Genomic DNA, 25,448 nt, shown 5'->3' with positions numbered 1-25,448 from the left:
AAGAAGACACTCTTGGTCTGTTCTCATCGATGTTTTCTCAGAGAATACGGACCTACCTAGTATTGACAAACCTACCTGTTGATACTTACCCGATGTTATAGTCTGTAATCCTCGACTGGGTTTGTGTGTTGGTTCCTCCTCCGTTTATCCTCCAGCGTAGTAATTCTCCTGTTTCTTCTAAGTTACTTGCAAGTATCAAAGGACAGTTGTGAGTTATCTGTTCATTTGTACATTGTGTTATTTCCCTGTCTGGAAATTACTTACCTGCTGTTTGCAACACTGCTCTAACTGGATTAATTCATCAGTTGTTTACATCACTGTTTCATTCACCTGTTCAATAAAACCCCACTGTTGAGTCCATATCTCTGCCTCCGTGAGTTTCTCCTTGACAGTTATATGTAAATAATTTAATAATTAATATGAATTATTGAAATCTGCTTACTATACGGTATAGAAGTGCAGCATCAGGAAACTTTACACATGCACTGCTGAGCTCTCACTCACAAGTTACAGTAAGTTACAAAGAATGTAACAAATTCTGCATCTGCGGCTGTATTACGGAAATGTTCTATCTTATGTCTTAAGGTCTAACAAGTTAACTGAAATCACCATGGTTAATAAACAGATAAGATCATACTATACTCATACACTGGTGGCCAAAAGTTTGGAATAACATATAAATTTTGCTGTTTCGCAAGGAAATTGACTTTACTTTAATTCACCAAAGTGGCATTCAACTGATCACAAAGTATAGTCAGGACATTACTGATGTAAAAAACAGCACCATCACTATTAGAAAAAAGTCATTTATGATCAAATCTAGAAAGGCCCCATTTCCAGTAGCCATCACTCCAACACTTATCCTTGAGTAATCATGCTTAATTGCTAATTTGCTACTAGGAAACCACTTGCCATTATATCAAACACCGCTGAAAGCTACTTAGTTTGTTAAATGAAGCTTAACATTGTCTTTGTGTTTGTTTTTGAGTTGCCACAGTATGCAATAGACTGGCATATCTTAAGGTCAGTATTATGCCAATATCAAAAATGGCAAAAAAGAAACAGCTTTCTCTAGAAACTTGTCAGTCAATCATTGTTTTGAGGAATGAAGGCTATACAGTGCTTGAAATTGCCAAAAAATTGAAGATTTCATACAAAGGTGTATACTACGGTCTTCAAAGACAAAGGAAAACTGGCTCTAACAAGGACAGAAAGAGATGTGGAAGGCCAGATTTACAACTAAACAAGAGGATAAGTACATCAGAGTCTCTAGTTTGAGAAATAGATGCCTCAGATGTCCTCAGCTGACAGCTTCATTGAATTCTATCTGCTCAACACAAGTTTCATGTACAACAGTAAAAAGAAGACTCAGGGGTGCAGGCCTTATGGGAAGAATTGTAAAGAAAAAGCCACTTTTGAAACAGAAAAACAAAAAGAAAAGGTTAGACTGGGCAAAGAAACAGACATTGGACAACAAATAATTGGAAAAGAGTGTTATGAATCTTAACACCATTGAGATTTTGTGGGATCAGCTAGACTGTACAAGATAGCCACTTCTATAGCAAGTGCTACAGGAAGCGTGGGGTGAAATGTCACCTGAGTATCTGGACAAACTGACAGCTAGAATGCCAAGGATCTGCAAAGCTGTCATAGCTGCACATGGAGGATTTTTTGATGAGAACTCTTTAAAGTATTTTAAGTTTTTCAAATTGTAATAGTAATTTTTCACATTATTAATGATCTGACTATACACTGTGATCAGTTGAATGCCACTTTGGTGAATAAAAGTACCAATTTCTTTCCATAAGAGCAAAATCTGTACATTATTCCAAATTTTGATCGCCAGTATATACTATTATAATAAGGGGCTAAGCACCAAACGTGTGTAGTCCCAATTGTATCCGTTAGTATTATTAGGGGCTGAGCACTGAAGGTGCATAACCCCTGTTATATCTGTTAGTATTATTAAGGCTCAAGCACTGAAAGTAGGCTGCAGGCCCTATTGTTCTTCAAAGAATTATTATTATTAGGGCCCAAGCACTGAAAGAGCAGAGGCCCTATTGTTCTTCTAAGGATTACTATTATAATTTTTTCAAGGTTTCGGGGGATTTTGGGGCACTTAACAAGCTCAAAACTCATGAAATATTTCCCACGCACCAGAGTCGTTGGCCATTAGGGCTTGGAAAAAGTTCATACATGGGCGTGTAGAGGGGGCTCTGTAGTGCCACCTAGAAGATGGGCATGTTCGGGAGACTTTGTAGCACATCCCTTTTAAGCTACAGTCCCCATACTTTGTACATATATAGATCTCATCAAGCCGGACCACTTTCGCGCTGATAGTCATAAGCTCCGCCCAACAGAAAGTCAGCCATTTTGGATTGTTTGAAAAATGCATGCTCTGGAATTTGAAATACTCCTCCTAGGTCACTCATGTTACAGGTATCAAATGTGACATCATGCCAAGACATTGACGATGCTAAATTGCTAACGGATTTTTGATATATCGAATGGTGTTGCCATGGCGACACAAAGTAACATTAAAAATGGGAAACAGGAATGTCTCTGCGTGCATCATGTGATTTACATCAAAATTGAGCCATATGTTTGGCCATGTGGGCTGATCACATTGATGTGGCTATTGTGAGTCACGGTCATAGCACCACCATAGCACCACCAACTTCAAATATTTTTTGAATAATGTCAAGACAGTGCAGATTTACAATTCTGAAGGAATTCTTGATATCTTAAATAGTGTTGCCATGGCAACGCATTAAATGTCATTATTCCTTTTTATGTATATTCACATGGTTTTGAGGTACTTGGCATGCTTGAATTTTCATGATCTTTTGCATACACATCAGAGTTGTTGGCCATGAGGCCTGGGAAAAAGTTAACACATGGGTGTGGCTGAGGAGCTCTGTAGCGCCATCTTTTGACAAAAGTGGTGGGGTCAGTTTCTTATACGGTCACCACACTTGCTACATATTTTGTTCTCATCAAGCTGGACAACTTTCTAAATTACAGTCATTAGCTCTGCCCAACAGGAAGTCGGCCATTTTGGATTGAATGAGCATTTTTAGAAAATTGCAGGCCCTGAACTTTTGAATACTCCTCCTAGGGGATTCATGTGACTGTCTCCAAATTTAGGCAACCTGATTAAAAGACATTGAAGATATTACATTGTGAATGGATTTTTTATATACTGAACGGTGTTGCCATGGCGAGGCAATAAATTCATGGCAACATTTTTAAACAGTAAGTTATTTTATATTTTCTTAAAGGGATTGTGGAGGCGAGGGCATGGTTAAGCGTTCGTCTGGAAAGCGAGTAAGTGGTAAGGGTTCTCACCTGAGATGAACTGCTGGTAATTGCTTGTTTCTGTGTTCGCAGTGAGAGATGGGGGAAATAAAAAGGACCAGTCCTCAGAGTGTGGGGGAGAGAGAGAGCTTCACACACCCTGAAAGAGTGCTGTTCGAATGAACATTGTGTTTGAGTGTTTGCCACTGGAAAGCGTGCTTGAGTGTTTACCGCTGGAAAGTATAGTTTGAGTTTTTGTAAAATAAATAACTCCTTTGAGTTGGATTTGCCATTGATTTGTTTGCTTCCTCATTTCATTGAACTGTTACACTGGTGCTGAAACCTGGGAAATGAGGAAGAAAGATACGCTGACATGGAGTCATCGCCGCTGGAGGGAATCTTCAGGTCCCTGGCCAGCATCCACCAGGCCCAACACCACGCCCTCCTGGACCTACGCATGGAGCATCAGCAGCATTTTGAGGTGCTTCTTCGGGCCTAGGAGAATGACCAGCAGGTGCTGCAGAGCCTAGTACCCCAGGAGGGGACAGCCGCCGCCCTTCCCCCGGCAACAGCAACCCTCACGTGTTGCTCACAAAGATGGGGGCAGCAAGATGATCCGGAGGCCTACCTTGAGCTCTTTGAGCACATGGCCAAAGCCCTGAGATGGCCACAGGAGCAATGGGCATTACATTTTCTGCCGCTGCTGACCGGGAAAGCCCAGATGGCGGCACAACAACTTCTGGTCGCCAACCTCCTGGACTACACATTGTTGAAGAAATCCATCCTGCAATGGGTCGGCCGCAGCCTGGTAGAACAACACCAGCACTTCTGCTCTTTGACGCTGAGTGAGGTCAGCCACCCATTTGCCTTTGCTCAGCAGCTCCGTGATGCCTGCCGGCAGTGTGTGCTGGCTAGGGAGAACAGCAACGCCAATGACGTGATCAAGTTGGTGGAGCAGTTCGTCTTCCGGCTGCCGAAGGGGACGAAGCGGTCCAGCTGGCAGAAGATCATCTGGCAGCATATCCGGGGGCCGATGCACCCCCACACCCTTTCCCCCCTGTTGTCTCATCCCGGGCTCTCACCCTCACCCCCCCCCCCCCTCCCCGTCCTGTTCTATTTTCCCGGAAGTGTTGGAACATTCCCCCAAGACTGGCTCCCCGGTCATGGCGGTTCCCTGCTCCGACAAACCCTGTTTCTTTCCTCTCTTCATCACAGGTTAGGGAACCCACCACCACAGGTGTGGGTGTGAGGCTTGGGCCTGTCTGCTGGAGTTGTGGGTGTCATGGCAGATTCTTCCAAAAAGCAATCGAAGAGTAGTTGAGTCAAAAACCTCTAGGAGGCGCAACGTTTTTGATTCCAAAACTAGACTTTATTATAAAAATAACAAAGCTGAGGGGGGGACACGTGACGCCATGCGAAAAGCAGACACGTGAGCGACTAGTTCTGTGCACTTTGCTAGTTTTTCTAATTATTTTCATGTTATAATCCAGTGAGATTTGATATACCCAATTATATATTTGCTCTTTGAGGTAAACATGGCAAAGAATTCAAAATTCTCAGACTCTGGAGACATTAAAAGACACTTATGTGTTCAAGCTGAGGCCTCTGACGAGACTGCGAGCCGGGGACTCGATTTGGAAGGCACGTCAGGAGAAGAAATTCAGCGTCAACTGTCCAACATCTCGGAGATGCTGACAAAGGTTGTTGCTGACTTGGAGGATCTCGCTGTAATACATCGATCGATTACTGTGATGGAAACAAAATTCTCTGAGTTAGTCACAAGAGTGGCAGAAGTTGAGAGACGGATTGATTATCTGGAGTCTTCAGAAAGGGAATTATCCGCTAATCCGCCCGTGTCCAAAACAGACTTGGAATGCATTCTGGAAAAACTGGAATTTCTCGAAAATATGAGCTGAAGGAATAACATATGGATTGTTGGAATTCCTGAGCATGAAGAAGGCAGAGATATGGTGAAATTCCTGGATGATCTCTTCCCAAGTCTGCTCGACATAACAGGCCACAACCTGGAAATCAAGTGAGCTCACAGAGTCCCGGCTCGCGGATCTGCTGAGGGAGACAGGCCTGATCAATTCTGGCCAAATTTCTGAGATCATCTGATCATTCATGATCTTGTGTTGCACCAGGCGAGGAGCAAAGGAAAGCTTTCTTGGAAGAACCACAATATTTTCTTGTTCCCAGACTTTGCGAATTCGACAAGAGAGAAATGCGATCAGTTCAAGGAATGTAAGAAATTTTTACATCAACGGAAGTTCGCTTTTGCATTGATGTTTCCGGCCAAACTGAGAATAGAAATTAAGGATGGCCGCGAAGTATTTACATGTCCCAACCAGGCACTCTCATTCATAAATACATTGGAGTGAGTAAGCCATTTGAAGTTTCTTATATTAGTGGATTGACTCGCTGAACATACACTCGATTGTCTGAGGAAGCTGTGCACCATTTTTATTTCTTTTTGCGTTGGCTTCGCCTAGCGGCTGGAGTTTGTTTTGTGGAATGACACTTCCTTCAAGAAACTTTTGCATTGATAGAAGATCGTTTTTGCACTGAAGTTCCTGGCCAGATTGAGAATGGACACTATGGATGATCGCAAAATATCTACATGCTCACATAAAGGACATCTTTTATAAAGTTGACGGGCTGAGTAAGTCATGGTGTATTTTTTTTCTCGCTGCCTCCAAGGAACTGGGATGCCTGTTTCGTTTCTTTTTGTGCTGGTTCCGCCTAGCGGCTGTAGTTTGTTTTGTGGAATAACACTTCTTTGGGGCAATTGTGGATGAATCTGTTTGTTCCTTGTGCTTATGCCTCTTGTTGGCTGGAGTTTGTTTTGTGGAGAATTTGTAAGGGATATTAGAAGGATTACGTCATCTGCCGTACTCATAAACAGCCAGCTCACTGAACACTTGTAACACTTGTTTGGCTGTCCGAGGAAACTGAATGGCTTTATATCAGCTGAGTTTGTTTTGTGGAGGAACACAGTTCTGTGAATGAATCTACATGTTCTTTTTGTTTATTCTGCCTTTTGGCTGGGGTCTGTTTTACAAAGTATTTTCTGTTATGTAATTTTGTCTCTCAAAATTTGTGCAGAGGCACCGGACTTGAGCAATCCGATGGCAAAGTTGTCGCGGGTTCTCTCGCATGTGTACATGGACCTTTTGAGTTTAGAGGGATCGACGCTGGTTGGCGCTGTTGTGCGTGGGATTAATGTGCACGTTTTTCTTTTTTTCCATTTGTTTTGTTTGAGGGAAGTTCGGGGTTTGATTGTTGCACTAATGGGAAATGTGGTCTGTGTAATCTTATTTTTGACACACAATTTATTTTATTTTATTTCTTTATTTGAAGAACTTGAAGAGGTAATTAAAGCCCTGCCTACTGGCAAGGCTCCGGAGCCAGATGGTTTTGCTGCTGAATTCTTTAGATCTTGTGGGGCTTTACTGGTTGTTTAGATCAGTGTTACTATCAGAAATAATTGATAATTATTTCTTTAGTTATTAATTCATATTTAATTATTTAATTGAATCTAACTCATTAAAACCTCATATGGGGCTCCAGTAAATGTAGTGCGCTAAGTTTAGGAGTGGGTTTGGTTATTAGCAATAATTAATAATTATTAATTATTAAAATCAATAGAACATTGATGAGAATCAATGTTAGCTTTTATTAAATCCTTTAAATCAACAATTATCAAAGATAATCACTAATCATTAACATCGATGAAACATTAATTAAAATTAACACTAGCTTATTGATCATTCAAATTCAACAATCATCAAAGATAATTATCAATTATCAAAAATCAATAGAATATTAATAAGGATTAATATTGATGGGGCACCACCCTGGAATCAGGGACTAATAACCAGATAGTATAACAGTCTCAATATTAGATTGTTTCCTTAGGAAAATCGACATCGAAAAAAAAAACAATGAATGAAGGCATGAATCCGAGCACTGACATCCCGTCAGCATGACACAGGTGTATGCAAAACAAACCAAACAAAACAAACACTTCTCTTTGTAATATAACAAAGTTTATTTATGCAGTAATATCAATTAATAATTAATACAATGCAGTCAATAAACTTCTGACTTACAACTACAAACTAAACAGTGATATGATTAGATATGGAAATCAAAATAATCCTATTACACATGAGGGGGTGTGTGTGTGAGAGCGAGTGTGTGTTTGTGTGTGTGTGTGTGTGTAAGGAGGGACGCGCACAATATGGCAGAAGTGACTCTCGTGGAGAGTATGTCATGCGAGATTTCCGGCCAGAGAATATGGCCGCGAATGTGGGTGGAGAGAAACCAGTCAATGGCATCTACCAGTTACTGCGTGTATCCGCTTGTACGAAAGCTGAGCTTTATCATGAAGCTATCTACTAGCCAAAAATGTGTGCAAGAATGTTTGTGAGGGGTCGCGTGTGTGTGTGTGTGTGGTTAGTACGAGAGAGAGAATTAAGTGACGGCCCCAAAGCCGGTTTCGCAATCGTGGGAGAGAAAGCAGCTGTTAGTTTATCACTCAGAGACGCGGTGGACGGCTCGTAAACTGTTCCGTGGTCTTTGATTCTTTAATGGATAAACTCAGTTTGCCGGTCTCACCCGCGATGGCGGAAATGCACAACAGTCCAATGTGGTTGGACTACAATACAGCAAATCAAATTCGTGATAATTAATACCCTGAGTATTAATCGCAATGAGCAGACTCAGTGGTCCGTAAACTGTACAAGCAATAACCTTGATACACAAGAATAACACACTATAATATTCTAACTCTGCCCAGACGTAAACCTCTTACTTGAATCGTATGAGGACGTAGAGTGTGTGTTCATCCGTCCTTTAACTCCGACTCGGTTCCTCGAGGCTCGGGTGATGATGGGAGGCTGTTTCCTCGCTCTGTCGGTGGGCGGTACGGCTGCTGATTCTCGGCGGGCTGGCGGAGAAATCAGCGACGTCGACTTGATTGAAGATGGAAGAGAAATCTTTTATCTCTTCACTTCTGCAGGCAAACGGATGAAGATGCGGATTGCTCGGCGGTCTCCTTCGGATACGTTAGAGTGTTTGGTGGAACACAGAGTAATCTCAACTCGTCCAATGAGATGGAGATTGTATGGCCACAGTTTCAAGTCAGATGTTACTTCCTTGTGCCACGAGGCTACACCTGAGAGCAGCGATGAGCTGCGTCTACACAAGGCGAGCAAAATTGCTGGAAGCAAATCCCGGAAGCACTTCAGAGGTATTTCTACTCCTGATGATGTCATGGTTGAGGTGCGTTCTGTCGTGTGCCTCACCCAATAGGAGTTGAGAGTTCGATCCTTTAGTGAGCAAGGCATCATGGGATTTGTAGTCTGTTTTGGACTCCCTTTGTTTGATTTTGGCACGATTTTTATCAGTAAAGTTTATGACTTGCTATGTGGGCCTGAGTTAGGTTTTATGTCTGTGTTAGGCCTGCCTTTGTCTTCTATCTGAATACATGAGGCCCAACAATCTTATACTACAGAATTAGCTCCACTTTTGTTAGAAGTTTATACAGAATCATTAAAGAACGGAAAGCTTCCCCCAACCAAGACACAAGCCCGGATCAGTCAGATTTTTAAAAAGGACAAAGATCCAAGCTAGAGTAAAAGTTACCGTCCAGCTTCTCTGATTCAGCTAGATGTTAAAATTTTGTCAAAAATGTTGGCTAACCGGTTAAGTAAAGTTATGACATCTCTTATACATATAGATCAAGTGGGGTTTATTCGGGGCCGTAGTTCTTCTGATAACATTGGGCGTTTCATCAATATCATGTGGTCAGTAGTGAATGATCAGTCTCCGGTCGCTGCCATCTCACTTGATGCCGAAAAGGCGTTTGATATGGTAGAATGGGATTATCTTTTTAAGATTTTGGAAATGTATGGGTTCGGGAGTACATTTATTGGTTGGATTAAGTTACTTTATAGCTTTTTTTTTATTTACCCTGTAGCAGCGGTACAAACAAATTGATTAATTTCTGATTATTTTACTCTGAATAGGGGCACTTGGCAGGGTTGCCCTCTTTCCCCATTAATTGTTCTGTCTTGCCCTGGAACCATTAGCAGCCGCGATAAGAAATGAGGGTGATTTTCCAGGTGTGATGGCGGGAGGTATGGCACATAAGCTTCTGCTTTATGCAGATGATATTTTATTATTTGTCTCTGACCCCATTAGATCTATGCCTTGCCTCCACAGAATTATTAATTCATTTTCCAAGCTCTCAGGATACAAAGTCAGTTGGTCTAAATCTGAAGCTTTGTCTCTGACAGCATACTGGCCAGTAACGGCTTTTCAGCCAGGCACCTTCCAGTGGCCCAAACAGGGCATTAAGTATTTGGGTATTTTATTCCCAGCAAATTTGTCTGATTTATTTAGTTAATTTTGACCCGTAAATAAAAAGGTTTTCGAGCGATGTGGACAGGTGGGCTTAATTACATTTATCGATGATTGCGAAGGTTAATGTTATCAAAATGAATTGTATTCCAAAATTCAACTACTTACTACAGTCACTCCCTATAGATGTACCCCTCTCTTATTTCAAGCAATTTGATAGCATAGCGAAGTCCTTTATTTGGAATGGTAAACGTCCCAGACTACATTTCAACAAATAGGCCGATTGACAAAGGAGGGCTAGGCCTACCCAAGATTTTGTTTTATTATTATGTGTTTGGTCTCATTGGTTGCTTCCAAATGAAAGAGCCCCTCCCTGGTTTTCTATTGAACAGGAAGTTCTTGCCCCTATTTTGCCGCTACAAAGCCTTTCTATCAAACTAGCCAGAGAAGTTAAATCACACCCGGTTATTTCACATTTGCACGTGATTTGGACAAGTGTGGCCAGAGTATTTAATATGGACATTTATTTAAATGTTGCCTCAAGCATATGGCTAAACCCCAAATTATGTATCAACAAGTCCCCTTTCTGCTGGTCAGAGTGGATTGTGAGGGGGGTTACTATACTCGGTGACCTGTATGAGAGTGGAGTACTGAGATCTTTTGAGAATTTGGGTCATCATTTTGGGATTCACAGATCTCAGTTTTATAGGTATTTACAGCTGCGCCACATGCTCTGTACTGTTTTTGGGAGTATCACACACCCCTAAGGCGGCAGGTGCTTTGGGAGAGGTGATTGCTGCTTTTTTGATGAGGCATCAGTGTATTACTCCCTGCTAATTCAGAGTCTGGGTGATGAATCTTTAACTTATATCAAGAGATTATGGGAGAAAGATTTGAATTTGGTATTGGAGGATGGAGTGTGGACTAAGATTCTGAAAAATGTCAAGTCTGTATCTAGAGATGCAAGGGTTCACCTTATGCAATTTAAGATTTTACATAGAGTTTATTGGACCCCCTCTAGATTATATAGGCTTGGTCTTAAAGACACACCCACCTGCTGGCGATGCCGATCAGAAGTTGGAGACACAACCCATGTCTTTTGGGGGTGTGTTAAGATTCAAGATTTTTGGTCAAAGGTTCAGAATTATTTGTGTGATGTTTTGAACATTCAAATTTTGCTCTGTCCCAGACTTTGTATTTTGGGTGATGGGGCGGTCATGAATTTGAGGGATAATCACATAAAAAATTGGGTTCTGACCAGTCTCATGATCGGCAGGCAAATAATTTTAAGGGGTTTGAAGTCAAATGGAGCACCCCATTTTTTGGAGTGGTGTGAGGAAATGGGGAGGGTAGCTGCATTTGAGGAAGTGGTAAGTAGAAGGCTGGGGTTTAGGGACTTATTTGATAAAAAATGGGGCAAATATTTAGTTTTTTTTTGGGGGGGGGGGGACTCTCGGAGAGGGGATGTGGAGAGTGTAGTTTAGTTTAATCATGTACGTTTATTATTATTATTTTATTTATTTATTTGTTTTATTATTTTTTATTTTTTTTGGGTTGTGTGTGTGTATTTTATTATGTGGGACCACGGGGGTGTTCACTGGGGGTCAGGGTGGGATTGTATTTGTGGGGTTTAAATGTAAAATGTTGAGTCTTTGTATATGTGTTGAGTTTTTCCTCTGTCATGTGCATATGAATCAATAAAAGTGTTAATTACAAAGAAACAAAGCCTAGATGGTTCATGAAGCATTTGAAATTACACTTTAGAACATGCCTTTTTTATACAGTTTCTGTTCTCTTTGAGGATGGCCTATTCATCCAATAAAATTAACCCATAATATCATCCAATAATATCACCCAATGAAATCTCATGCCTCGATTATTTATTTCATCACTTCTTCTAACAGGACATCCTGGCTTAACTTACAAAGGCAATTAAAATGAACAGGGCCCGATCCCACGAACCACCTAGGTTCCCTTACTTTAAATAGCCTGCTGGTAGCAGCAGCTCTCACTTATGGCCACACCACCCTAAGCACACCTGATCTCGTCTGATCTCTGAAGCAAAGCAGGGGTGGGCCTGTTAGCACTTGGATGGGAGACTGCCTGGGAATACCAGGTGCTGTAAGCTTTTGCTTTTCCTCATTTGTTTTAACTCATACACTCCCCCCTGGCTCAACTGGGATTTATTTATTCATACTTGGAAATTGGTTGGTTGATTGATTTTCTTTCATTTAGCTTTCTCTGTGGCAAAGGACAGCCTGCTCCTTTTTCTTGCCTCCTCCAGGGGGCAGTGAAAAGGCTATTTTTATTTTTTGCTCCTTCTTGACAGCAACATACAGAGCAGGAAAGTGCAAACAAAGTGCTGTGCTGCCACAAATTTGGTGAACACATTCGAAAGAAAGTGTGCTGAGGTCATTTTTTGAGTAGGGAAGAGTTTGCTTTGGCCACTGGCTTATTGTTACGTGTTGAGCATTTAATTGTGCAGCTTAGTATGACCTCTTTTAGCAGACCACAAGGAAGCTATTGCACAGGTATGCAGGAAAAGGCATTGTGGATGGCTCCAATAAAATTGAATGAGGAGAGAGGAGGCACTTATTTTTTCAACAACAAAACAAAATATAGACAACATCTGAGAGGAAAGGGTCTGTTATTCCTTTTTTTAAGCTGCATCAAAAGACGTGTCAGTGAGGGGAGAGCTGCGTAGGGATGCGCACAGTGGGCTTGCTTTAAATAGCCTGCTGGTAGCAGCAAATCTTGCTTATGGTCATATCACCCTGAGCACAACTGATCTCGTCTGAGCTTGGAATATTGGGCCTGGTTAGTACTTGGATGGGAGACTGCCTGGGAATACCAGGTGCTGTAAGCTATTGCTTTTCCTCATTTGTTTTAACTCATACACTCCCCCCTGGTTCAACTGGGATTTATTTATTTATCTTTGGAAATTAGTTGGTTTATTGATTGATATTCTTTCATTTAACTTTCTCTGTGGCAAAGGACAGCCTGCTCCTTTTTCTTGCCTCCTCCAGGGGGCAGTAGAAAGGCTATTTTTATTTTTTTGCTCCTTCTTGACAGCAACATACAGAGCAGGAAAGTGCTAACAAAGTGCTGTGCTGCTGCAAATTTGATGGACACTTTCGAAAGAAAGTGTGCTGAGGTCATTTTTTGAGTAGGGAACAGTTTGCTTTGGCCACTTGCTTATTGTTACATGTTGAGCATTTAATTGTGCAGCTGAGTATGCCCTCTTTTAGCAAACCACATGGAAGCTATTGCACAGGTATGAAGGAAAAGGCATTGTGGACGGCTCCAATAAAATTGAATGAGGAGAGAAGAGGCCCTTCACTTTTCAACAATAAAACAAAAACAAAAAATAGACAATATTTGAGAGGAAAGGGTCTGTTGTTCCTTTTTTTAAGCTGCAGCACGAGACATGTCAATGAGGGGAGAGCAGTGTAGGGATGCGCTCAGTGGACTTGCATTATATAGCCTGCTGGTAGCAGCAACTCTCGCTTACTGCCATTCAACCATACCAACGACTTGGTACAATCCAGGAAATGCCATCATTGTTTGGAGCAGGCAGTTGGTGAGAGAGGCTCACCATTTTGTCTTTTTGTTTCGTTACAATTATTAAGCAGTTTATTTGATTGATTTAGTTTATTTTCTTTAAGTTAAACACTTCCCATCAGCTGTCTGGGAGTATTTTTCATTTTAGTTTTATTTTTTTGAAAATGGAAGGATTACACGGCAATGACACAGCAATGGCAGGAGAGAGATGAAAGGATATTGACCAGGAAACGGATATATGACAAAGGCTTGGACAAGATTTGGCTCAAAATTAAAAGGAGAAGGTTTATTCAAAGGAGGCTACAATGATTGTGGATTTAACAGAGGTGAGAGATGGAAAAGCAGAGGACATTATAAGAGCGGTGATGGAGAAAGTCAGAGGAGGAAAGATATTGGCAGTAAGACCAAGACAAGGAAGAGAATATGAGATAACTTTAATCAATGAGGATATATGTGATGAGCTGGAAGATGGATTAATGATTAAGCAGGAATTGTGCCAAACAAGAAAGCTACAAGTAAGAGAATACATAGTTTCTTTCATGCATTTGCCAGCTTACATTGACGATACGGACATTTTCGATAAATTGGAAGCATTGGGAGTTGCTGCTGCATCCAGCATAAAAAGAAGGACATATCCGGGCACAGACATTGCAAATGGCACGAGATATGTGAAAGTCAATTTTCCAAAGAAAGTCATATCTCTGCCATACAGCAGCAAGTTCGAGACAGCGGAAGGCATGCAATATTTCTTGATCATACATGATCATCAGGTTAAAACCTGTTAATTGTGTATGAATCCGGGACACATACTCAAGGACTGTCCAGAATTTAAGTGTTTCCAATGTGAAGAACAGGGACACTTTGCAAGAGACTGCAATGTGGTGAAGTGCCCAGAGTGCAGGAGAGTGTTGTTGAAATGTGAATGCTGGATGGAGAGTAACGGGAAAGAAGAAAGAAGAGAAACTGTCACTGTTGAGGTAAGAGGGCAAATGCAGGAGGAAACTACAATGGACAACGTTTTAACAGTTAAGAAGGAGAATGGATGAGTAAGAGAGGACAATGAAGAAAATCAGGGAGAAATGGGAGAAAAGGGGATGACATCAGAATGGAGGAAGGAACATTGACACAGACGGAAACTTTTTAAAAGACTGGAACTGAAAAGGAGAAACAAAGAAAGGACAATGAAAAAAGGAGGAGGAGGAGAGAGGAGAGAGAAGAAAAAGAGGACTGCAGTAAAGGAGGAGGAGGGATAATGAGAAGAAGAACTTTTAAGGTAACACCTAATGTTGAGACGGCCAAGAAAAGACTTTGAAGTTAAGAGAAGTTAAAAGAAGAGAGTATGAGTGGAAACAGATTTGAAGGGATGATGGAGAATGGAGGAGGGCTGAAAAAAATGAATGAAATTATATTTTAATTATTTATTTATTTTTAATTTAATGTTTTTAAGTATAGCATCTCTGAATGTGAGAGGATTACTGAATGTGGAGAAAGCTGAAAAGATGAAAGAATTATTTAAGGGGGGAAATGTTATTGTGTTGCAAGAAACGAATTGGAAAGATGATTGTGTTAAGAGGTTTGAAACATTATGGGATGGAAATATGTAGTTTAACAATGGTGATGTAAAATCTGGGAAGGGAATAGCTATTTTAATTAAGAGAGATACATGTGAAAAGGAAACTATGATTTGTAATGATGTAATGGGGAAAAGTATTGCAGTGGAAGTGGAAAACGGTGAGAAGTTTATAATTTATAATGTGCATGCTCCAAATGAAGAAAAAGAGAAGGTGGAATTTTTAAAAAAGGTGTCTATGAATTTAAACAGATGGGAAAAGGTTATTTTAATGGGGGATTTTAATACTGTTTTTACAGAATTAGATCTCACAAGAAATATGATATTTAAGGCTGATAAAGGGAGGGAGGAGTTGAAAAAGATGATGGATGATTTTAAATTCATAGATGTGTGGAGCGAAAGAAATGGAAAGAAAAGAGAATATTCTAGGAGTCAGATGGTAATGGATGAAATGAAGCAAAGTAGGACTGATTATATTTTATGCACAGAGAAAATGGGAGAGAACATTAAAAATGTATTTTTATAAAAGGGTGGGATTCAGTGATCATTCAATTTTATACATGACGCTAGATTTTACAAGGGTGGAGAGAGGACCGGGAGTTTGGATTTTTAATGCAGAAATATTAAAAGAATATTCTTATTGTGAGGGTATTAAACAGATTTTAGATTTTAGCAAACTGAATAGAATGTATTTGGAAGATAAAAGTATATGGTGGGACAATCTAAAGTTAGATGTGAAAAAATGTTCTATAGAATATAGTAGAAGTGTTTGGAAATTGAAAAGAAAGAATGAAATTATAATTAGAAAAGATTTGGAAAAGGAGCTAAAAAGAACTGATGAAAATAAGGGTGTAGGGGACACAGATAGGATATTGCTGTTACAAGATCAATTAAAAACAATAGAAGATGAAAAGTGTAAGGGATCAATTATAAGAAATAAAGCAAAATATGCAGTAGAGGGGGAAAGAAGAACAAACTTATTTTTTAATTTAGAGAAAGAGCAGATTTAATGAAAGAAATTTTAATAAATATGGGGAAGTAGAAAAGAATAAGAGGGTATTTTAAAAACAGTGAAAGAATTTTATATGGATATGTGTAAAGGTCAGGGGGTAGATAAAAAGGAAGAAGAGTTTTTACTAAGACAAATTAAATCAAAATTATCAAGGGAGGGCAAGGTTTTTTTGTGATGAGGAAATTAATGAAGAAGAAATAGATAATGCAATTAAACAGTTAACTGTAGGGAAAAGTCCAGGAGTAGATGGGTTAACAAATGAGTTTTATAAATATTTTAGATAAATTTTAGTGCTGATTTTAAAATAAATATATGATGAGATTTTTAGTAATGAAGAGTTAAATGAAAGAATGAAAATAGGCATGATTAAAATGATTTATAAAAAAAAGAGGTAACCCTAAGGATCTTAACATTTTTAGACTGTTAAGTATGTTAAATGCAGATTTTAAGATTTTAGCTAAAGTTTTAGCAAACAGAATAAGAAAAGTTTTACCTAAGATTATAAACACAATACAGGCTTATGGAGTACCAGGAAAAGACATAGCGGATATAGTTCAAAGTATTAGAGACACAATATATTACATGAAAGAGAAAGATAAGAAAGGATACTTAATAAGTTTAGATCTAGAGCTGGCTTTTGATAGCGTATGAGTATTTGTTTGATGTGCTTAAAGGTTTTAGCTTTGGGGAGAATTTTAGAAAATGGATTAAGATTTTTTATTCTGATACTTTAACGTATAAAATGTAATGGGTTTTTAAACAGTGTTTTAAACCAACAAGGTCTATTAGACAAGGATGCCCGATGTCTGCCCTACTTTAAACACTGGTAGCTGAGCCTCTTGGTTTGGCTATAAAGGCAGACAGTGGGATTAAAGGAATACAGATAGAAAATAAAAATAAAGGAGAGCCTAATATGCCGATGTTGGTAAAAGATGCTGGAAGTGTGGAGAGGGCAATGGGGATTTTAGGAAAATATTGCAAAGGGTCGGAAGCAAAAGTAAATGTTGAAAAAAGTGTGTGTATGAGGGTGGGGAGGGTGGATCCGCTACCACAGCACATACATTTTAAAGAAGAAACAGGACATATTGAAATTTTAGGGATTTGGGTGGGGTTTTATTTTAATAAAGCAGATGATTTAAACTGGGATGGAGTATTAAATGGAGTTGAGAAAAGACTGAGGTTCTGGAAAGCAAGGAATTTAACTTTGAAGGGGAAAGTTTTAGTTATTAATTATTTAATGCTTTCTAAGATTTGGTATGTGCTGTGTGTAACCCTATTGCCTGATGTATATTTTAAGAGAATTAAACAATGTGTTTTAATTTTTTTATGGGGAAATGGGAGGGCCAAAATAGCATGTGATACATTGATAGGAGGAATTGAAGAGGGGGGACTTGGGCTTTAAGAACCTCTTTTAAGAATGAGAACACTGAGGATTAAAACTGTGAATAAGTTTTTTAATTGGAACAACAAGGCAATGTGGAAGAGTGTTATGGATTATTTTTTAAAGAAATTTGGATATTTTAATATGGGGTGCAGCATGGGAACTACTTGCCATGCCTTAGCAAACATTTAGAGCACCCTACCAACCAAACACGATTGATTTCCATTCACAATCACCAAGATGATGCTGATCTCAGTATCAGAATGTCAGAGAGACTTCCGGGTTGACTTATTTCACTCAGGATAGTAAGGAGCCATGTTAAGTATCACCTTGGTAACTGCCTAGCAACCACATGGCCTTAACCTAGCAACCAAGTAACAAAACACATATCTCTGCACCAGAACATCGTAGAGACTTCCGGGTTGACATATTTCACTCAGGATGGCAAGGATCCTTGTTAAGTATCACCCTGGTAACTGCCTAGCAGCCACATGGGCTTACCCCAGCAACCAAGTAACAAATCACATATCTCTGCACCAGATAATCGTAGAGACTTCTGGGTTGACTTATTTCACTCAGGATGGCAAGGAGCCTTGTTAAATATCACCCTGGTAACTGCATAGCAACCAGATGGGGTTACGCTAGCAACCAAATAACAAATCACACATCTCTGCACCAGAATATCGTAGAGACTTCCGGGTCAACTTATTTCACTCAAGATGGCAAGAAGCCGTGTTAGGTATCACCTTCGTAACTGCATAGCAACCAGATGGGGTTACCCTTGCAACCAAGTAACAAATCACATATCTCTGCCTCAGAACGTCGTAGAGACTTCCGGGCTGACTAATTTCACTCAAGATGGCAAGTAACCTTGATAAGTATCACCCTGGTAACTGCCTAGCAACCAGATGGGGTAACCCTAGTAACCAAGTAACAAATCACATATCTCTTCACCAGAACATAGTAGAGACTTCTGGCTTGACTTATTTCCCTCAGGATGGCAAGTAGCCATGATAATTATCACCCTGGTAACTGCCTAGCAACCAGATGGGGTTACCCTAGCAACCAAGTATCAAATCACATATCTCCGCACCAGAACATTGTAAACACTTACAGGTTGACTTATTTCACTCAGGATGGCAAATAGCCTTGATAAGTATCACCCTGGTTACTGCCGAGCAACCAGATGGGGTTAGAAACCATGTAACAACACCAATATTTCTGCACCAGAACATCCTACTGTCATGGGGTGGCCTCTTTCAACTTGGGGCAGTTGGTGGGACATCGTAGTGAGAATTTTGACACGGCAAGCACCACTCACATTTTCTTCAGGAAATGTACCTATCTAGTTATTATTCTTATTATTCTTCCGTACAAAACTTTGGAACTTAACTCGTCCCACACCATTTGGCTTAGACCCACGAATGAGGTGTCAAATCGACCGGCCTATTTACGACACCTGTGCTATGACTTTTCTAAGGAGTGGGGGGTACAGTTCACCCCTGGGGGGCACAAAACCATCCCAAAACATCCCGTTGAAAAATATTTTGTCGGCTCATATCTCCGGATCAGAATTTCGTAGAGACATGTGGGTGGACTCCTTTCATTTGGCCTAGCAAACAGTTTTTGGCAATAACATTGTATTGGGGTAAGATGTACCCCTGGGGGGTAAAACTGGCCCAAATCTGCCCCATAGGCATACTATGGTAAGGCATCTTCCTAGTCCTTTTAAGGGGCAAGTAGGCACTTACCCAAGTAGGCTAACGGCAGTGCCTTTCCTGATTTGCTGTTAAGCAATTTCCCGCCAAGCACTTTCTAGAATAGTGCTGGGAAGTGCTCTTCCCTCTCCAGGAAGGAGAGCACTTCGGAGACCACATCCTAATGGATGGAGGTTAACATGTGGAGAATACCTCACATCGACTTACCAACGGGGAAGTTCACATATGGAATGATACCACCGGAGGACCCTATCTTCAGAGAGGGTACGCAGCCACAGTGGCCAAGGCAGAGAAAGCTCTGGTGAGGGGAAACACAGGGTTCACCTAATGGGGAAACCGAACAGTGGAAACTTATCATATGGGATTACCAAGGGGGAATCACCATGCATGGAGCACTGAGCCCAAGCACACAGGCTCACCTGAAAAGGAGCATACCACAAGTACTGGGCCTCGAGTTCGTCACCGAACAGTGCTTAATAATTAAAGAGGCAATCTGGGTTCACCGGATATGGGGAACTGTTGTGGACAAAAAGGCACACATTATCACCTTTGAAAAAGGGGAAAGGCGCAATGCAAGTGGTACACCCAACCGGCCGCCCGGTCTACCTGCTGTTACTGCGTAACACTTGGGTCAAAACCGGGTCTATGTGTAGGTTATAAAACCTCGCAAAGGTATTGGGTGTAGCCGAACCCACAGCTCTGCATATGTCTGCTAGAGAGGTACCCCTTGTCAGTGCCCAGGAGGATGCAACAGCTCTAGTGGAGTGTGCCCGGACTCCCAAGGGGAATGGCAAGTCCTGATATTGGTATGCAAGAGAAATGGCATCCACTATCCAATGGGCTAGCCTCTGCTTGGAGACGGCTTTCCCCTTCTGCTGTCCTCCAAAACAGACAAAGAGCTGCTCAGAGCATCTAAAGCTCTAAGTGCGGTCCAGATAGATTTGCAGGGTGCAAACTGAACACAGCAACGACAAGGCAGGGTCTTCCTCCTCTGAAGGGAGCACTTGCAGGTTCACCACCTGGTCCCAAAAAGGAGTGGTGGGAACTTTGGGCACGTAACCAGGCCGGGGTCTCGTGATCACGTGAGAGTGTGCCGGCCCGAACTCCAGGCATTCTCTGGTAACAGAGAGCGCCTGCAGGTCCCTCACCCTCTTGATGGAAGTGAGCGCCACCAGGAGGGCTGTCTTCAGAGACAAAGTACTGAGCTCGGACTGCTCCAGGGGCTCAAAAGGGGCTATCTGTAGGGCAGGTAGGATCACAGGAGATCCCAAGAGGGAATCAGGCACAGACTAGGAGGATTCAACCTCCTCGCACCCTTGAGGAACCTGTTGATCAGGTCACGCTGTCGTGAGGGCCTCCCATCCAGTGCATTGTGGTAAGCTGCTATGGCAGCCACGTACACTTTCAGGGTAGAGGAAGACAGCCGTCTCTCCAGCCCTTCCTGAAGGAAAGACTGCACAGACCCGATGGCGCATCTCTGTGGGTCTTCTCCACAGGAAGAACACCAGTTTGTGGAGAGATGCCACTTCAAGGCATACAGCTGCCTCATAGAGGGGGCTCTGGTGTGAGAGATCGTGCTTACCACAGTGTCCAGTCCAGGAGCCAGACGTGGAGATTCCAGAGGTCCTGCCTCAGGGGAATGCACCAGGGAGCTGCTACTACAAGGAGTATCAGATCCGAGAACCAAGTCTGGTTGGGCCAGTACGGCGCAACAAACAGGACTTGCTGCTCGTCCTCCCTGACTTTGCACAGAGTCTGTACAATGAGGCTCACTGGAGGAGACGTATACTTGCGCGGCCCCTGAGGCCAGCTTTAACGTGCTCAATCTGATACCTTAGATAGGGCTGCAGACCAGGGACTCAGTCTGGATGGTGTGGCAAGAGAAATTCAGCAGCAACTGGCGAGAATGTCTGTAATGCTGGCGAAAGTCGTAGCAGACCTGGAAGATCTTGCTGTAATAGGTCGATCAATTACGGTGATGGAGGCGAAATTCTCTTTAACTTTGTTAAAAGAATTGGGGACATCGAGAGACGGATCAATTATCTGGAGTTATCGGAGATGGAATTAGCTGCTAATCTGCTAGTGACCAAGATTGACTTGGAACGCGTTTGGGGAAAACTGGAGGATTTGGAGAATCGCAATCGGTGAAACAATGTCAGAATTGTTGGAATTCCTGAGCTTGAGGAAGGCCGAGATATGGTGAAGTTCCTAGATGAGCTCTTTTCAAGTCTGCTCGACATAACAGGCTTTTGATCACTTTTGCACTGATGTTTCCAGCCAAACTGAGAATAGATACTAAGGACGGCCACAAAATATTTACATGCCCACAGCAAGCATTGTCTTTCATAGAGACAATGGACTGAGGAAGTCATGGAGTGTTTCTCACCTTGCCCCCAAGTGAGCTTGTCTCGCTGAACATACACTTGACTGTTTGAGGAAGTTCGGCGCCTTTCTTGTTTCTTTTTGTGCTGGGTCCGCCTAACAGCTGGAGTTTGTTTTGTGGAATAACACTCTTTCGGGACAGCTGTGGATGAATCTGCTCGATCTTTGTGCTTATGCCTCCTATTGGCTGGAGTTTGTTTTGTGGAGTATTTTTTTGCAGGACATTGTAAGGATTAGGTCATCTGCTGCACTCATGAAACAGCCTTCTCACTGAACATTAATTTGACTGTCCGGGGAAACTGAACGGATTTTTTTTTTGTTTTGTGCTGGTTCAGCTGGTGGCTAGAGTTTGTTTTGTGAAGGAACACACCTTCGATACAGTTTTGTGAATGAATCTACATGTTCTTTGTGTTTATTCTGCCTATTGGCTGGAGTTTGTTTATAGATTATTTTCTGTTATGTAAATTTTATACAAAATTTGTATAGAAGCACCGCACTTGAGCAATCTGATGGCAGAGTTGTTGTGGGGACTCTCGTAGGCGTACATAGACTGTTTGAGTTTGGAGGGATGGACGGCGGTTGGCGCTGTCATGTGTGGGGTTAATGCGCACATTTTTCTTTTTTCTGTTTGTTTGGTTCAGGGGGAAATTCGGGGTTTGATTGTTGCACTAATGGGGAATGTGGTCTTTATAATTTTATTTTTGACACACAATCTATTATTTCTAACATCTCAAAATGTAAAATGTTAATATGAGTGGCTTATCTCTCTCCACGTAAAATGTAAATGGGTTGGGGCACCCTATAAAAAGAAGGAAGGTTATTTCTTTTCTTAAACGAAAGAAATATGATATAGTGTTTCTTCAAGAAACACATCTTTCCCCGCAGGAAGCTGAAAAATTTGGTAAGATATGAGGTGGACATGATTTCTTTAGTGCTGGCTCAAGTTAGAACAGGGGAGTCATTACATTGATAAGTAAATATCTACAATTCAAATGTCTCAAACAGAATAAAGATAAATTAGGAAGAGTCATTATTGTTTTAGCAGAAATTCAGGGGCAAAGGTTGATTTTGGCTAATATTTATGCACCTAATGCTGATGATCAGGGCATTTTTATAGATCTTGAAGGGATGCTGCAAGCCGCTGGCATGATATAATATTGAGAGGAGACTTTAATCTTTTGATGGACTCAGTCCTTGATCATAGTGAAGCAAAAGTGTGCAAGCCCCCTAGAGCAACAGTAACGCTTCACAGGATGTGTAAAAATCTTGGTCTTACATATATTTGGAGACTTTTGAACCCATCTGGTAAGGACTATACATTCTTTTCATCAGTCTATAAGATTTATTCTAGAATAGATTTTGTTTTTATATCTAAGTCCCTCATTTCATCTGTTGTGGATTGCTCAATTGGAAACATATTAGTCTCAGATCACGCCCTGGTGAGTTTAGAGGTGTTGCCTCATATGCTTTAATGTATCCCTTTTGCAAAATCCTGATTTCCAACAAATGTTAAAGACTGAAATCAATGTTTATATGGAGACCAACTGGTCCTCAGTATCCTCTGTGGGCGTGGCTTGGGAGGCACTTAAGGCAGTTCTTAGAGGTCGGATAATACAGTATGCCTCATTCATCAAAAAATTCAAAGCATGAGAACTCGTGGAGTTGGAAGGGAATATTAAAAGTGCAGAGGCAGAGCTGAAGCACTGAATATCGTCTGATGGCCTTAGAGAACTGACCCAATTGAAATACATATATAATACTATTTTGTCACGGAAGGTGGAGTTTTGGCTATTCAGGGCAAGACAGTCATACTTCAAGTCGGGGGACAAAACAGGGAAGATTTTGGCTAGATATATAAAGCAGAAAGAGTCTTTTTCTATCATTCCCTTAGTGAAATCTGCTGGTGGTAAGATATTTACCTCGGCAATTGATATTAATAATGCCTTTAAAGAATTCTATATTGATCTTTATAGTTCCACGTCTTCATCTACTGATGAAGATATTAGAAACTTTGTGGAACCATTAGATCTTCCTAAACTGACGACTGAGCAAAAAAACTCTCTTGATTCTGAGATAACCTTGGAGGAGCTTAACGAGGTAATTAAGTCCCTACCTACTGGCAAGGCTCCGGGGCCAGATGGTTTTGCCGCAGAATTTTTTAGATCCTATGCGACAGAACTGGCCCCACTTTTGTTAGAAGTTTATACTGAATCATTAAAGAAGGGAAAACTTCCTCCAACCATGACACAAGCCCGGATCAGTCTGATTCTTAAAAAGGACAAAGATCAAGTGAGTGTAAAAGTTACCGTCCAATTTCCCTGATCCAACTAGATGTAAAAGTATTGTCAAAAACTTTGACTAACCGATTAAGTAAGGTTATGACATCTCTTATACATATAGATCAGGTGGGGTTTATTCGAGGCCGTAGCTCTTCTGATAACATCAGGCATCTTATCAATATCATGTGGTCAGTGGCGAACGAACAATCTCCGGTCACTGCCATCTCACTTGACGCCGAAAAGGCATTTGATATGGTAGAATGGGATTATCTTTTTAAGATTTTGGAAATGTATGGGTTCGGGAGAACATTTATCGGTTGGATTAAGTTACTTTATAGACACCCTGTAGCAGCGTTACGTTAGGGGTCAGGGTGGGATTGTATTAGTAGGGTTTAAATTTAAAATGTTGATTCATTATATATGTGTTGAGTTTTTTTCACTGTCATACACATGAATCAATAAAAATGTTAATTACAAAAAAAAGTGTACTTCTGCACGAACAACCACAGTACACACACCTGCGTGCTCTAGAGATAGAGCCAGAGCTCTTGGATGGCGCAGAGTGAAACTTGGATAACTTGGATTCAGTCGGCTTCACTCGATACCGCGGTAGAGACCACAAAACTTAAGTGACCCATTTGAATTCTACTGAAAATATTCTACTTTAACCTTGTGCTAATTCGAGTACATGTGTAGACATGGTATTTTGGCTTCGCTATATGCAACACATAATTTCATTTCATTTAAACTGACTAATCTCAGTTCAGGAGACTCTGTGCTGTCAGTAAATGGTTAAACTTTCGACAGCCCAAGCAACATGTCGCCGACCGCAGCGGAGTTTGTCTTTGGTTGAAACGCCAACAAAACTACATCTGGTAAGAAATCAATGTAAGAACATTGAGAATAAATGGGTTCATCCAAAAGCTGAAAAACTTTGCTTTCAGAGGCTTTATATGGAAATAGGATGAAAATAAGGTGCATTTCAAACTGTTCTGAGACCAGTGCAGACAGACAGCACACTGGAGGTTAAGTCATTCACTAAATAGGGAGCAAGGGACCATCTTATAGTTTTCTATGTAGCTAAGTGCATTCAATCCTAAAACCAAAAGTTCAGTTTCAGGCTGCAGATGATCTTTGGACCACTCAACATGTTTGGCAGACATAGGACAATGGTAAGCAGTACATAGATTCAGAATTTTATAATGCAACTTTTTATTTTAACATGGTTGGCAGTGATTGGATGATGCTGGACATTACTTTGAATCAGAATTAATTATGCAAATTTCTGATGTCTAACGTCTCAAAAACATGAATAACCAACACTCCTGGAAACATAATAAACTATTTAATAATAAAAATAAAAAATAAAAAAAATCGGACTTTCTATAGCTTAGTGTTATTTAAAATTTCACAACATAGTCTCACTGTGGACATAATTTTTTAGGAAAACTATTTGGTCTAAAACTTAGGTACTACTATTTACAAATCAAAAAGGGGAATGGAAAATGCACACAGCAGTCACGCTCAGGTCTCAGGAGGTTAAAGCCCAATACGGAGGAATTCGAACCTCTCAAATTACTAGTCAACCCTGACATTAAAGGGGTCACGAAATGCTCTTTTTTATAGTTTTATTATCTCTCATGAGGTCCAATGATAATGTTAGTAAAGTTTTTTTTTTTTTTTTGCATTAAAACAGTCATAATTTTGTAATATATGATCATATTCCACCCTGTTTTTGACCCCATGTCTGAAACGCTTGGTTTTCGCCTAAGCACCTCCTTAAACCTTCAACATAAATGCCCACTGTTATGATTGGCTCTCATCATGCAGCCCCTCGAACAGAGCTATTTTTTAAACTCAATCAGAGCAATAGAAACCATTA

General features: G+C 40.9%; 1 pseudogene; it reads left to right on the top strand.

Moving 5' to 3' along the window:
* The first annotated feature begins 11,673 nt into the window (after positions 1-11,673).
* Positions 11,674-11,791, top strand: LOC127412525 (uncharacterized; annotated as a pseudogene).
* The last annotated feature ends 13,657 nt before the right edge of the window (positions 11,792-25,448 follow it).

Source organism: Myxocyprinus asiaticus, chromosome 21, assembly GCF_019703515.2.
Source record: "Myxocyprinus asiaticus isolate MX2 ecotype Aquarium Trade chromosome 21, UBuf_Myxa_2, whole genome shotgun sequence".
Classification (NCBI taxonomy): domain Eukaryota; kingdom Metazoa; phylum Chordata; class Actinopteri; order Cypriniformes; family Catostomidae; genus Myxocyprinus; species Myxocyprinus asiaticus.
The sequence above is the reverse complement of the archived record's forward strand: the minus strand, read 5'-3'. Positions and strand labels throughout refer to the sequence as shown.